Here is a 15,460-nt window from a genome sequence, read left to right on the forward strand (position 1 = left end):
TGCACCCAAGAACTTAATACTTGGTATGCAAGTTGGTTATGTAGATGATCCCTATTGATGTTGTGATCAGTAGGTAAAAGGTCATGGTCACGATGACTGTGAGCTGAAAAATGGTTTCCGATCAATAATTGAATAACGCTTGCGCCCAGGAACTTCATACAATGCAAACTTTGTTTACATTTTCCATGATTAATCAACAACACTTTCTTCTCTTCACTATTTAATATAATCGAATAAACCAAACTTCACTGTTGGTTTGTCTCCAGTCCAAAGTTACAAATTTCATGTCCATCATTTATTTTTTCTCAGCTACGACCACACAATAGGGGAGACAAGCGCTTTTTCAAAAAAGCAATCTCTAGTTTAACATAGTTGTTGCCCTTTTATTTTTCAAGTGTCTGTTCTAGAAGTGGTAATTTCATTTTACTCTGCTATCCTCATAAGCCCATTTGGAACTTTATACTGTCTGATATGTTAATATTAGATCATATTTGCCCTTAATTTCAAAAAACCTACTAAAAGGGACTTCCCTTCATAATTTCATCGCCACTCTGTGACTTAGGGTAGGTGCTCTGCTTTTTCAAAAGTAATCAACAAACCATTACTTGGAGCAGGTTTTAACCAAAGGTACATTATATTATGTTTAGTTACAAAGTCTGAAAGACATAGTTCAACATCTCAACTTAAGGTTTAATGTCAAGAGGTCATAATGCACCACAATTTGACTTGTTGCACCCACAGTTGTCCTATTGCACCCACAATTGTCCTATTGCACCCACAGTAGTCCTATTGCATCCACCGTTTTCCTATTGCACCCACAGTTTTCCTATTGCACCCACAGTTGTCCTATTGCACACACAGTTGTCCTATTGCACCCACATTTGTCCTATAACACCCACAATTGTCCTATTACACCCACATTTGTCCTATTGCACCCACAGTAGTCCTATTGCATCCACCGTTTTCCTATTGCACCCACAGTTTTCCTATTGCACCCACAGTTGTCCTATTGCACACACAGTTGTCCTATTACACCCACAGTTGTCCTATTACACCCACAGTTGTCCTATTGCACCCACATTTGTCCTATTACACCCACAGTTGTCCTATTGCACACACAGTTGGCCTATTACACCCACAGTTGTCCTATTGCACCCACATTTGTCCTATAACACCCACAATTGTCCTATTACACCCACAATTGTCCTATTACACCCACAGTTGTCCTATTGCACCCACAGTTGTCCTATTGCACCCACATTTGTCCTATTGCACCCACATTTGTCCTATTGCACCCACAGTTGTCCTATTACACCCACAGTTGTCCTATTGCACCCACAGTTGTCCTATTGCACCCACAATTGTCCTATTGCACCCACAGTAGTCCTATTGCACCCACAGTTGTCCTATTGCACCCACAGTAGTCCTATTGCACCCACAGTAGTCCTATTGCACCCACAGTTGTCCTATTGCACCCACATTTGTCCTATTGCACCCACAGTTGTCATATTGCACCCACAGTTGTCCTATTGCACCCACAGTTGTCCTATTGCACCCACAATTGTCCTATTGCACCCACAGTAGTCCTATTGCATCCACCGTTTTCCTATTGCACCCACAGTTTTCCTATTGCACCCACAGTTGTCCTATTACACCCACAGTTGTCCTATTGCACCCACAGTTGTCCTATTGCACCCACAGTTGTCCTATTGCACCCACATTTGTCCTATTGCACCCACAGTTGTCCTATTGCACACACAGTTGTCCTATTGCACCCACAGTTGTCCTATTGCACCCACAGTTGTCCTATTGCACACACAGTTGTCCTATTGCACCCACAGTTGTCCTATTGCACACACAGTTGTCCTATTGCACCCACAGTTGTCCTATTGCACCCACAGTTGTCCTATTACACCCACAGTTGTCCTATTACACCCACAGTTGTCCTATTACACCCACAGTTGTCCTATTACACCCACAGTTGTCCTATTGCACCCACAGTTGTCCTATTACACCCACAGTTGTCCTATTGCATCCACATTTATCCTATTACACCCACAGTTGTCCTATTGCACCCACATTGTCCTATTGCACCCACATTGTCCTATTGCACCCACATTTGTCCGATTACACCCACAGTTATCCTATTACACCCACAGTTGTCCTATTGCACCCACATTGTCCTATTGCACCCACATTGTCCTATTACACCCACAGTTGTCCGATTACACCCACAGTTATCCTATTGCACCCACAGTTGTCCTATTGCACCCACATTTGTCCTATAACACCCACAATTGTCCTATTACACCCACAGTTATCCTATTACACCCACAGTTGTCCTATTGCACCCACATTTGTCCTATAACACCCACAATTGTCCTATTACACCCACAGTAGTCCTATTGCACCCACATTTGTCCTATTGTACCCACATTTGTCCTATAACACCCACAGTTGTCCTATTGCACCCACATTTGTCCTATTACACCCACAATTGTCCTATAACACCCACAATTGTCCGATTACACCCACAGTTGTCCTATTACACCCACAGTTGTCCTATAACACCCACAGTTGTCCTATAACACCCACAGTTATCCGATTACACCCACAGTTGTGCTATAACACCCACAATTGTCCTATAACACCCACAATTGTCCGATTACACCCACAGTTGTCCTATTACACCCACAGTTGTCCTATTGCACCCACATTTGTCCTATAACACCCACAATTGTCCGATTACACCCACAGTTGTCCTATTACACCCACCGTTTTCCTATTGCACACACAGTTGTCCTATTGCACCCACAGTTGTCCTATTGCACCCACATTTGTCCTATAACACCCACAATTGTCCGATTACACCCACAATTGTCCTATTGCACCCACAGTTGTCCTATTGCACCCACAGTTGTCCTATTACACCCACAGTTGTCCTATTACACCCACAGTTGTCCTATTGCACCCACAGTTGTCCTATTACACCCACATTTGTCCTATTACACCCACAGTTGTCCTATTGCACCCACATTTGTCCTATTACACCCACATTTGTCCTATTACACCCACAATTGTCCTATTGCACCCACAATTGTCCGATTACACCCACAGTTGTCCTATTACACCCACAGTTGTCCTATTGCACCCACATTTGTCCTATAACACCCACAATTGTCCTATTACACCCACAGTTATCCTATTACACCCACAGTTGTCCTATTGCACCCACATTTGTCCTATAACACCCACAATTGTCCGATTACACCCACAGTTGTCCTATTACACCCACAGTTGTCCTATTGCACCCACATTTGTCCTATAACTACCACAATTGTCCGATAACACCCACAGTTATCCTATTACACCAACAGTTGTCCTATTGCACCCACATTTGTCCTATTACACCCACAGTTGTCCTATTGCACCCACATTTGTCCTATTGCATCCACATTTATCCTATTACACCCACAGTTGTCCTATTGCACCCACATTGTCCTATTGCACCCACATTGTCCTATTGCACCCACATTTGTCCGATTACACCCACAGTTATCCTATTACACCCACAGTTGTCCTATTGCACCCACATTGTCCTATTGCACCCACATTGTCCTATTACACCCACAGTTGTCCGATTACACCCACAGTTATCCTATTGCACCCACAGTTGTCCTATTGCACCCACATTTGTCCTATAACACCCACAATTGTCCTATTACACCCACAGTTATCCTATTACACCCACAGTTGTCCTATTGCACCCACATTTGTCCTATAACACCCACAATTGTCCTATTACACCCACAGTTGTCCTATTACACCCACAGTAGTCCTATTGCACCCACATTTGTCCTATTGCACCCACATTTGTCCTATAACACCCACAGTTGTCCTATTGCACCCACATTTGTCCTATTACACCCACAATTGTCCTATAACACCCACAATTGTCCGATTACACCCACAGTTGTCCTATTACACCCACAGTTGTCCTATAACACCCACAGTTGTCCTATAACACCCACAGTTATCCGATTACACCCACAGTTGTGCTATAACACCCACAATTGTCCTATAACACCCACAATTGTCCGATTACACCCACAGTTGTCCTATTACACCCACAGTTGTCCTATTGCACCCACATTTGTCCTATAACACCCACAATTGTCCGATTACACCCACAGTTGTCCTATTACACTCACCGTTTTCCTATTGCACACACAGTTGTCCTATTGCACCCACAGTTGTCCTATTGCACCCACATTTGTCCTATAACACCCACAATTGTCCGATTACACCCACAATTGTCCTATTGCACCCACAGTTGTCCTATTGCACCCACAGTTGTCCTATTACACCCACAGTTGTCCTATTACACCCACAGTTGTCCTATTGCACCCACAGTTGTCCTATTACACCCACATTTGTCCTATTACACCCACAGTTGTCCTATTGCACCCACATTTGTCCTATTACACCCACATTTGTCCTATTACACCCACAATTGTCCTATAACACCCACAATTGTCCGATTACACCCACAGTTGTCCTATTACACCCACAGTTGTCCTATTGCACCCACATTTGTCCTATAACACCCACAATTGTCCTATTACACCCACAGTTATCCTATTACACCCACAGTTGTCCTATTGCACCCACATTTGTCCTATAACACCCACAATTGTCCGATTACACCCACAGTTGTCCTATTACACCCACAGTTGTCCTATTGCACCCACATTTGTCCTATAACACCCACAATTGTCCGATAACACCCACAGTTATCCTATTACACCCACAGTTGTCCTATTGCACCCACATTTGTCCTATTACATCCACAGTTGTCCTATTGCACCCACAGTTGTCCTATTGCACCCACATTTGTCCTATTGCACCCACATTTGTCCTATTACACCCACAGTTGTCCTATTGCACCCACAGTTGTCCTATTGCACCCACAGTTGTCCTATTGCACCCACATTTGTCCTATTGCACCCACATTTGTCCTATTACACCCACAGTTGTCCTATTACACCCACATTTGTCCTATTGCACCCACAATTGTCCTATTGCACCCACATTTGTCCTATTACACCCACAGTTGTCCTATTGCACCCACAGTTGTCCTATTACACCCACAGTTGTCCTATTGCACCCACATTTGTCCTATAACACCCACAATTGTCCTATTACACCCACAGTTGTCCTATTGTACCCACATTTGTCCTATAACACCCACAATTGTCCTATTGCACCCACATTTGTCCTATTACACCCACAGTTGTCCTATTGCACCCACAGTTATCCTATTACACCCACAGTTGTCCTATTGCACCCACATTTGTCCTATAACACCCACAGTTGTCCTATTACACCCACAGTTGTCCTATTGTACCCACATTTGTCCTATAACACCCACAATTGTCCTATTGCACCCACATTTGTCCTATTACACCCACATTGTCCTATTGCACCCACATTTGTCCTATTGCATCCACATTTATCCTATTACACCCACAGTTGTCCTATTGCACCCACATTGTGCTATTGCACCCACATTGTCCTATTGCACCCACATTTGTCCGATTACACCCACAGTTATCCTATTACACCCACAGTTGTCCTATTGCACCCACAGTTTTCCTATTGCATCCACAGGTGTCCTTTTGCACCAACATTTGTTAGTTTTGTTTATTAAATGCTATCCATAGGTTTATAGAGATTTATCAGTTGATTAAAAATGTTTGCTTCAGTGTGCATTACAAACCCAAGTATTTTCATTTTCTGGTAGTATCATATCGCTAATTAGTGTGTTTCTGATTTGTAACTGAACAGCATGGAACTAAATTTGATATAACTTGGTCAATAAGAAGTATGTTCCCCATACATCTAGGAAAGCTATTGTGCAAATCTCACTCTGTAGGTATAAGGTCAAGGTCATAAATCAGTGTAGTCAGGAAGCATTCAATAGAATGTTTATTTTGTAATAAGAACCAAACCAAATATAATATGCATGTTCACCACCTCTGTTAATTATCATGCAGAACTCTGACAGTGTTGTTAAGGTGAAAGGTCAAGGTTACAGATTTTGTTTGTTTCCCTTAATTGTGTGATATGGTTTTGTCTGAATTGCAAATCTAACTGCAGGGTTATGATGCATCTTTTTCAACAGCATTTTGTCTTAGTATTACTTCCTTTTAAAATGGTATTCATATGGTCAATTTTAGTATCATTCACTGAAATGCATCATATTTTTATTATGACTGTTGTATAACCCATTTATCTTTGCCTTAAATATCTTATGCAATTTGAAGATCTTATCACCAAATTTTTAATGTGATTGACTTTATTTTATATGTATACATCCATAACAGCAAGAATGAGAATAAATGTATACATGTACATAGTCACAACCTTGTCATTCCATGTCTGTCCCCCTTTTTCCACTACTCTTAGGATTTGAAGAAGTTGACAAATTTTCACCACCAATCCAGCACATGTTGAAGTCACACACTTCAAAGGTCAATGTCATACATACATGTAGGCTGAAAGGTCAAATAGAATGCGCATATATTTGCCACGGCTAACTGACGGGCAGAGTGCATGTTTCAGCCATGTCTCTTTTAATCATATATAAGGTATAAAGGATGTGTATGGGTAAAACCTTGTACATTAGAGACTTGATTCCTACTCAAATCTATGATATGACAGAAAAGGTGCTTGGTTATATTTAGGTCAAGGACATGTATTGATCATGTCCAGTTGAATTTAAATCATACATAAAATTTTCAAAACATCTTTCATCATCGATGGACGCCTGTCGTCCACAATTAATTCGGTTATACTTCAGAGACCACAGGTATGGTCCAAAATCAATAAATCCTGGTCAGTATGTTTGTCTTTGTAAAACCAATATAGTTCACTTTTGGGTGATGTGTGGTCAAAAGTAGGTCAGAAGGTCAAATCAGGAAAATCAAGTTAATACTCAGAAGAACCGCAATTATGGCCTCAAATAATTAAACTTGATCAGCTTAATTGTTTTCAAAAAAATACATTTATTTTAATACAGGGTCATATGTGGTCAAAAAGTAGGTAAAATGAACAAAAATCCTTGTCATTAATCAACATGCTTTTACTTTGGTCCAAATCAATCAATTAGGTTCAGTATGTTTGTCATCTGGAAATCAAGATTGAGTTCAAGTTGTGGTCATATGAGGTTTCATACTTGGTCATGTGGTCAAATGAAGAAAATCTTGTTAACACTAGAGACCACAGTTGTGTCCTAAAAGTCAAGGTCGAATTCGAGTTTTGATCAGTTAAATGGAAGATAAATCTTGTTAACACATTTGGGGGCACACTTTTTGCCCTGAATTTATTAATCTACATCAAAATGTTTGTCATCGTAAAACCTAGGTCAAGTTTGGCTATTGGTCAAGTTGGGTCAAAATACTGAAAATAAAGATCATATAGATCTACAAACTAAGGGGATAGAGTTGTGTCCCTAACTCAATGAAACTTTGAAATTTTGCCTCCGTAAATATTGTTGCGCCACAGCTGTTAGGGGGTGTCGTCAGGTTGCAGAAAGAATGCGGCTCGAACATTTCAAGTTATTTTATTAGGTGAAATAAAATTACAACTTCTTCAAATATTTTAATAGCGTGTCTCAAATTAACCAAAGTGTTAGCAATTTCAGTTTCTAAATCTAAATATATGCCAAAACTGTTCCAATTCCGTAGAAAATAGAATGACAGCCGCAGAATAAATGTTATTCATTTTAAATCTTTGTAAAATTATCAAACATTTTCCCCCAAAATTAAAGTTTATAAAATAATCAAAGAAAATTAAAAATGTGGCTTGTCTCAACGAGAACCTAAACAAGAATGCCATCTCCCAGCAATTTCCAGGGAGTTGGCCATAAACTGGCCGAAAATTGGCCGGGTCGTTTTCTGGCCGGTGTCAAAACAGAGCGGCCCGTTTTCGGCCAACAAACGGCCAAGAAACGGCCAACTCTCGACATGACACTTGGCTGTAGCAGAAACAGCGGCGGCCATATTGGATTTCTATGAAAAACAACGTATAGTTGACAAATTCCCGACTTCCTAACAAAGATTTAACATATAAATTTATATAAACAATTCTCACTCAGGACACCAATATTCGCAAGTAACTGTTAATCGATTAAATGATGCAACATAGCAACGTTCAACAAGCAAGAAGGAAGCTGTGAAACATCCTTCAAAAATGGAACTGTACTGTATACAATAGTTCGTGGGCAAGCCTCGTTACCTGGCAACGCAGGTGCCCTCGAAACGGATTTTTCAATCCGGAACGGGAACACATGACAGATATTATTATTCTTGCATACCGGACGTGTGTTTCCGGTCATGTGATCAGTGCTGGAAAAACCATCTTACAAACTCATTTAAGATGAGTCATCATGAGTCACGCGCAACAACGCGCCACTTCTAATTTCATATATTGTATGGTTTATGAAAAATATATTATGTTATTTCAATCAAGCGCAATCAAATATATATGTTTGCAAGACTTTTAATTAAAATTGAAAATAAATAATCGTAAAAAATCGCTATTTTTAGTTATTTAAAATTACTGGTCTCTATGACGTCAGTAAACAACGTCGCACGCGCTTTTTGGTGTAATTGTACAAAAGATTGTTTTCAATGTGATTCTTCCACAAATTGATAAATTTTGATATGCAAGAAAAATTATTCGGGCACGCTGCGTGGCCGGTAACTCGGCAAGCCTCGTTACCGGCTTACGCACGTGCCCTCGTGTCGGTTTTTTTATCCGTACCAGAAACACATGATAGATACTTTTAATGCCAAAAAGCAATGAAATTTGGTCAGAATGTTTGTCTCCATTGCATCTAAATTAAATATATGAAATTGATACTGGATAATTTGCGGTCTTAAATAAGGTCACAAGGTCATCTCCGAAATATATGTTAACACTCTCAAGGCTACAAATTTTATCCAAACTACTAGTATTTAAATTTTGGTCAAAATGTTTGTTACCATTATATTTAGATCAAGTTAGATACTGGGTCGTGGACGACAAAAAATGGTCACTGGGTCAAATTAAAAAGAAAGAAATATTAAGGCAAATCCCAGAAGTCAAAAATTCAAAAATAATCCCTGCTTAGAGGCACTTGGCACGAGTCCAAACGACAATGAACTAGAGACACAGACGTATAAACAATCCACAACTTAGGTCCAAAATCAATGCATTTTGTCACATTACAAATAACTTTGCGGCCGAGTAGAACCTTTAAACAAATGCATTCTATAATAAATATTACAGTAAAAGGCACATATATCTGAGAAACAAAGCTCTATTCTTAATTCTTTTGTAATTGGCAATTACGAACATGCAAGTACTTTCACTGTGTTTTATTTTGGAGTTATAGTGGTATCCGCTCCAAAGATGAATCCAACTGAGTGAACATTATACCCCATATGTACGAAATGCCGTTAGAGCCATCGCCTATGAATGTGTTGATCTGAAATGCGATACTCGATAGTACGATGATGAAAACGCGAACTAACAAAACAACGGGCGATACTATTTCCCGGTCTCTCCTCGTAAAATCCGGTCTCAACCGGTCTCATAATTCCCGGTTCATAACTTATGGCCCCGGGCAACGGATTGTGTTGCCGATGTTTGTTTTTATATGTAACAAAAATGGAATAAAATATATGAACATTATGTCTTAATTTGTTATAGGTCTAAACTGTTTATGCAATTCGTGTTAAAGGTGTAGAGAAAGATGCGATGGCAATAAAAATGCTCATGTGTTTTTCCATAAAAGGTTGAGGACGGCTAGAGTATGTAGTAACGCAGAATTGCACCTTTTAAATTATGCTATGTCAAAGTTGGTTTATTGTTTACCCCCCCCCCCCCCCCCATCGTACTATCGCATTTTCATCAGCGTACTGTTGTGTTTCCATTGTCGTACTATCGCCTTCCGGTGCCCATGCGCATAGAAGAATTTACCCTCCTTGTGACAAAATGGCGGTTTCAGGGGTGCTTGTATTAAGTCAATGAATCATGTCTTCAACTGCAGCTTTTATCACGCATTTTGAATTGATCTGAAATACTGTTCATTAAAAGTTTAAACATCGATTGACACAATTAAGATTAAATTATGAATTGAATTTCATACAATAAAACCAACCAGTCAAAACAGTATCCTCGAACAGTTTTCCAAATGCAATACCTCTGAGGTCACATCATCATCATCATCAGCAACACCACCACCACCACCACCACCATCTCAACCACCACGATCATGATAACGACCAACTTAATGACAATTACAAAGGCGTTTAAGAAACGTCTCGTAAACTCTCCAGTCGTTTAGAAACAAAACTAACGATAGTGCAGCTTTCAAGCGAATGACACATCCTGAAGTGAAATGACGCCACGTCATATAAACCTGATAAGAGCACCTGTCTTTTTTATGAATGATAATTCTACTACAACTACTACTGTTTCTGCCACTGCCACTGCCACAGCCACTACCACTACCACAACTATCACAACTTCCACGACTACCACTACCACTACTACCATTCACTTCCACCACCACCACTACTACTACTACTACTACTACTACTACCACCACCACCACCACCGCCGCCACTGCCACTGCCGCTGCCGCTGCCGCTGCTGCTGCTGCTGCTGCTGCTACTACTACTTTACTACTACCACTTCTACTTCTACCACTACCATTACCACTACTACTACTACTACTACTCGCGGTCTCTTTTCTGATTGACTATGTGTTGCTTATGCTGCTATTGTATCTGTAATATATCAGTCTTATACGTTGTATTCTTAAAAAGCGTTGAAAATAATCCACAAGCACTTGTGGATTATTGTAGATGCTTGTGTTCAGAGAACACGACATAATAATGAGTGCTTGCTAGTGACTATCGTACTGTTGCGTTTTCATCATCGTACTGTCGCGTTTTCACCATCGTAGTTTCGTGATTTCGCGTTTTCATCATCTTACTATCGAGTATCCCATTTCAGATCAACACATTCATAGGCGATGGCCCTAACGGCATTCCGTTCATATGCGCATTCGAGCTACATGTATGTACAAAAACAAATCCACAAAAACAATTGCGGTATACTGCCAAATTCTCTGCATTTCTTTCACTCAAATGACAGCGTTTAGTACAGTTTTGGGATGAAATGCAATCGATGGCGGACAAACAGTTTTACACAATGTAGTCAATTGTGGATCATGCCTGAAAGCTGAGCATGTGGTTGCCGCATAAACTCTCTTTCACAGTTGCTGTCATTCCGATCGCAAAGTCTTTTAAATTGGAAGAATGACGAACTTTTCAAGAATATATTTTCGACATGGTGGAAACTGCCAGTCCGTAGACAATTTTCCGTTTAATCGTATAGGTGATACTTTGCAACAGGTCTGTAAATATCTGGTATCAACCAAGCTGTTTGGTTGACTTCTAGCATACATGTACATGTAAATCTTGTTCGACACGTTTGTGGCCAAATATTTAGTGACAAGTCTGCAAACTTTAGTTTCTATGGCAACTGTGTCCATTGAATAAAGCACGAAGTCAGTGTTTAATATTTTGAAGAATGTTCGTATTTTTTTTAAAACAAAACGATGGCTAGTTTCTAGTTTCACATAGGCGATATGTTTGTCCACCAATCACATCCTTAATAGTTTCGTAGTTTGACAATTGTATAGTACACTATCTGGTTAAGACTATCTGAATTAATTCCACTGTTAACGATAATACAGAATGTCACTCTTAGCCTCATCCATGTTCAACGACAGTAGGATCATGAAAACGCGACAGTACGATGATGCTAACGCAACAGTACGATACTGCGACAACGACGATGCGATATCACGATAGTGAAAACGCGACAAAATTGGCGCATTCTGAGCGTGTTGTAAAACTTTTGTTTCTCCAAAAATGACATACAAAGCAAACTTGGAACTTAAAATGTAGTCACTTTTTGTAGATACCACCGTCACTAATTGTTGCCCAGCTAGTACTAACATGGGACCGATGTGGGCTGAAAAGCGGCGTATCGGTTCATGTTGCCGATGTAGTGCCGATCAAAAAATCGGATTCAAACAGCAGTTCGCTGTGTTTTAACGGGAGCAGGACTTTTCAACCCCTTCAAAAACAAAGACTTTTCAACCCTTAGACTTTTCAACCCCTATTTCAAAGACTTTTCAACCCCTACCTGTTTGGACATTTCAACCCCTAAATCAAAGACTTTTCAACCCCTAGTTGAATTATTTTAATAGCCATATTGAAGAATTTTCAACCCCTAAATCAAAGACTTTTCAACCCATTTTATTTATTTTTTTTTCATTGTTTTTTGGTATAAAACTTTTACACATTCATGCATTCAGTTGGAAATAAATGTGTTTGTTATTTTAATGCTTTTAGAGCACACGTCAATTATAGCAATTAACACATTGTTATTGAAATACAGTTAAAGATATTTATGATGTATATGAAACACAAACAACTGTATAGTTTACGTGTAATAAATTCTGTTCTGTTCTGTTCTGTTTGACCAAACTTTTGTTCACATTGTTATTGAAATACAGTTAAAGATGTGTTTGACCAAACTTTTGTTGTCTAGATAACAAAACAATACTTGTATAAATGCAAAAGAAAGTAATTGCATAGAAGGTGTCATTTTAATAATAATGTATTGTACTGTACTATAAGTTAAAATTAAGTTTATTTCCTGGGTTGGGTTATGAAACTCTGAAAACCATACACATAATTTATCATAGTGTAATACGTTAAATTTAATTTCCTTGGTTGGGTTATGAAACTCAGAAAACCATACACAAATTTTATCAAAGTGTAATACGTTACGATTAATTTCCTGGGGTGGGTTATGAAACTCAAAAAACTATACACATAATTTATCGTAGTGTAATAGGTTAATTAAAATTATTTTCCTGAGTTGGGTTATGAAACTTCCGTAAAAACCGTACACATAATTTATCTTAGTGTGATAAGTTAAAGTAAAGTCGGAATTTGATGCCCCAAAAGATGTTTTATTCTAAGTGTATTACATATTTGAACGAACTAACATATATAATGGACAAAGTTATGTTCATACTTTTGTTCTTTAAGTAACAAAGTTGAATAATTGCAAACGAAAATAAACACAAAGAAGGATTTACAGAACAAACTCCATATTTTGCTTGTAGAACACCTATACAAACTTCCACTTTAACAGTTATCAAAATTTCATTGCTTTTAAAAAAGGTCAGCGGTCAAAACATATTGTTTTAGTACCATATTGCTATTTCAGTACAGTTCGATTTCTGTTGTTGATAATGTAATAAATTATGTATTATCTAATAATTCTGGGAATTGGGGTAGGGTAATAAGTTAAAATTAAGCTTATTTTCGTTTGGGTTTTTAAGTCCGGAAATCATACAAAATATTCATCAAGCTGCTCATGGTTTGAAATGATGGCCATCAGGGTATTACAACCTTAATTAACTGTCACTTTCAAGTCACTATAACCTAAATTAATGGTGTTATGAAGCCCCTTTATCCCTTACGGATTTATGACCATGTCACACGTCTTGCCCATTAAAGGATGTGTGATCTTGATTCCATTCTTTAATGCATAAACATTACTACGCTTAAAGCATTTTTACATATATACCACTTCATAATTGAATGTGTTTTTTTAACTTTAGAAAAAAACATTTATAAAATCTTTTGTAACACCAAGTTATGTTTAACATTTTATCAACACATTCGAAAAGCATATAGCTCTTAATACATTTTAAATAACTTTGAACTCAATGTATACTTTCGTATTTCTTAAACTTTCTCTGCTAAATATAGATATTTTGAAATATTAATATGAAGAATTTTATTTTAAGCTCAACTCATTTTGTGTTTTAAAAAATGTTTTTAGTTCTATGTATTTTGGACAAACATAAAGAAAAGATATTCTGTTTTAACTAATTGTGGGAGCAGTACAATGCACATGATATATTGTGAGAGGATTTCCTCAGGGAGGTAAGGGAAGTTTATTTTTATGCGATTGGATAGCTAAATGAACAGTCATGCATTGTTTTTATTTATTTCCATGTAAATATTTTAGGGATGATTGTATTATCATGTGTTTCTAGAATGTATATTTTGAGTTTATCTTGTTTTCTTAATATATTCTTATTTTTTAAAATAAATTTCTAAATATATTGCGTATTGTTGTACTTATTATCAAGTAAAAGGTGTGATATTAAGGGGTTGAAAAGTCTTTGTTTATTAGGGGTTAAAAAGTCTTTGTTTTAAGGGGGGTTGAAAAGTCTTAGCACTCTTAGGGGTCGAAATGACAAAGGGGTTGAAAAGTGTTGGGGTTGAAAAGTCTGACTGCACTTTTAACTATCAGTAAAGACAAGTCAATTACATGTGTAGACAAGTGTAACTCCAACCCAACTTCCCTATTTTGTATAGCCACATGCATGTCCATGTAAATGTCATGTTCTGAGTGTATGTATGGTGTGGTGTTTGAGTGGATAAATAAGTTTTATATTTGTATCTTTCATTCTGATTGATTCCTAGTATAACTTCACCGCCCTTTTCTATTTTCTGAGTACTGGTATACATGTATAATAATATAGTCCATTTGTATTTGTTTCAATAAAATGGGCGTGGCCCTTGCATTTTGTATTGTACATTTCATACATGTGCTATGTTTTTATATTTACATTAGATATATTCAATTTGTATGCTTATAAGAAAAAAAATAAACATTCGAAACCCTAGCGTGTTGGTTGTGAAAACCCCAAATCCTACAAATTGGCTCCCAAGACGGGAAATCGAACCCGGTCTCCTGCGTGACAGGCGGGGATACTTACCACTATACTTATATATTCCATGTTTTGAAAGCATGTAAAAAGGGCTGTTAAATACCAATTTATTTACTCTACCTGAATGCGGGCCGATGTCGTGCCGGTAATGATGTGTATATGTTATTTTTTATGTCCGTTTACGGAACTATTATTTGATATTTCAGCATTCCAGAAACTATTATTTATGCTGTATATGTGACACATTTAAAATAAAAAATAAACATAAAAAAACCATATTAAAACTTATTTATGACATTATATGATGCTGTAATATTTCATTGTATCTTATGAATTAGAAATACTATTAAGAACTATATATATGCTTCTCAAGACGTGGACTATAAATGTTGGGAGTATCCCCGCCATGCGCCGATTGAAGTACATCAAAGTTATTTCAACGGTTAATTCAACGTATTCACATTGAAATTATAACTCAGTTACATTTAAGGAATGAATCAGGGCTTGATGTAATTTTTGGGTTATGAATGCAGTTTAGCTGGTTTAAGTATTCGAGTCCGAAGTCAAGTTATATTCGCT

The sequence above is a fragment of the Mya arenaria genome, chromosome 8, assembly GCF_026914265.1.
Source record: "Mya arenaria isolate MELC-2E11 chromosome 8, ASM2691426v1".
In the NCBI taxonomy this organism is placed as follows: domain Eukaryota; kingdom Metazoa; phylum Mollusca; class Bivalvia; order Myida; family Myidae; genus Mya; species Mya arenaria.